Source organism: Phacochoerus africanus, unplaced genomic scaffold, assembly GCF_016906955.1.
Source record: "Phacochoerus africanus isolate WHEZ1 unplaced genomic scaffold, ROS_Pafr_v1 Scaffold_19, whole genome shotgun sequence".
NCBI lineage: Eukaryota > Metazoa > Chordata > Mammalia > Artiodactyla > Suidae > Phacochoerus > Phacochoerus africanus.
Window position 1 is genome coordinate 235,808 of NW_025927386.1, and position 2,009 is coordinate 237,816.

The 2,009-nt window shown below is 42.0% G+C and overlaps 1 pseudogene; it reads right to left on the reverse strand.

The window, feature by feature from the left end:
* Positions 1-692: 692 nt before the first annotated feature.
* On the reverse strand, positions 693-1,417 carry LOC125119254 (olfactory receptor 4C46-like; annotated as a pseudogene).
* Positions 1,418-2,009: the final 592 nt, after the last annotated feature.

Below are 2,009 nucleotides of genomic sequence, written 5' to 3' on the forward strand. Positions count from 1 at the left end.
AGTAGTGCCAATGCTTTTATAGCCCAAAAATAGTTACTTCCTCTAATGTTACAGGCACTCACACAAGCACAGTTATTACAGAAAAATCATTTGATTTTCAATGATAGATAATAAGTGAATATGTACATTGTGTTCAGCACAGGCCCTGTCTCAATAAATGGTAACTAGTATAGTTATCTGATTTTGCTATCATCATTGCTTGACAGTTGAGGGCATGAGGTAGGAAATCAGTCAGTTTCCTGGCTCTCCAGTGTATCTTTTTTGATATCATCCCCTTGATACCAGATTTCTCACTTGAAAAATGACAATAGTAACTGTATACTTCCTTGGATTATTACAGAGAATGCTGCCCAATAATGGAAAATTTAATTATTCAATTTGGTATTAGAAGGCCAGCTTATGAATCCATGTATCTGCTTGACTCTGGTAAGATTCTTCTAAAATTCTTCCACTGTGGTAGAATTTTCTAAATATGAAAAGAGTGGCCCCACATTATGTTATTCTATATTTTCTTGCACCTATTTCTGCTCCACTCAATGCAGGGGATATGATTCATAACAGTTAGTTGATTTCTTTATCCCATAAATATTCCTTGCTGAGACAGTCTTTTGACCATAGCCTCAGGTAAATCAATATTGGGCCCAAGTCATATTTATCTGTCACCTAAGATAGCTTTCCTGCCACGCAATTTCCTAATAGCATTTTTCATCTGGGCATTTCTCAAGGTATAGATTAAGGGATTTAACATGAGGAGTGATCATAGTGTAGAATACAGCAACGGCTTTGTCAATTGATAGCGTACCTGCAGGTCTCAGGTACACAAATATACAAGGCACAAAGAATAAGACAACCACTGTGATGTGGGAGATGCAGGTGGAGAGGGCTTTGTGCCTCGCCTCCAAGCTGTAGGTCCTTAGGGAGCCCAGAATGACCACATAGGAGACCAGCAGGAGAAGGAAGTTTAAAAGACAGATGAGGCCACTGTTGGCAGCAACAAAGAGCCCCAGAGTGTGGGTATCAGTGCAGGCAAGATCCAGCAAAGGGTTCAGATCACACATAAAGTGATCTATGATGTTAGGACCACAGAAGGGTAATCTGGAGATGAAGAGGATCTGTATGGTTGCAGTGAAGGAAAGCCTCCCACCCACGACACTCCCACCAGCAGGCCACACACTCGCCTGATTCATGATAGTCATGTAGTGCAAAGGCCTGCAGATGGCCACATAGCGGTCATAGGCCATCACAGTCAGCAGGATGATCTCAGCACCTCCAAAGAAATGTTCCCCAAAGATTTGGGTCATACACTCCTCAAATAGGATGGTCTTCTTTCCATGGAGTGAATCTATAATCATTTTGGGGGTACTACAGAGGAATAGCAGGCATCAATGAAGGAGAGATGGGCCAGGAAAAAGTACATGGGGGACCCCAGGGATAGGGCTGGCAGTGATGGTGATCACGATGAGCACATTTCCTACCACAGTGATATATAGATGACAGAAAACACAGCAGATATGAGTTTCTGCATCTTTGGATTCTGTGTGAGCCCCAGGAGAACAAACTCTGTCACATTGTTCCTATTCTCCATGTATTTCATATGATGGTTAATTGCATTACCTGAAAAGAAAACCATTTTTATGAATGCCACCCTTGACTTTGGTACACTTCCCATTATACCATATAATAAATCTCTAAATTCTATTAAGTCTTGGATTCTTTTCTTGTTTGTTTGTTTTTTAGGGCTGTACCTGTGGCATATGGAAGTTCCCAGGCTAGGGGTAATATTGGATCTGCAGCTGCCAGCCTATGCCACAGCAACACCAGATCCACACTGTGTCTGTGACCTAAATCACAGCTCACAGCAACACCAGATCCTTAACCCACTGAGCAGGGGCCAAGGATCAAACCTGCATCCTCAAGATTCCCTTCCACTCTGCCACAACAGGAACTCCCAAATCTTGAATTCTTTTAGTGTGTTTTGTGTGTGTATTTGTGTGTGCTGGAAATAAAGA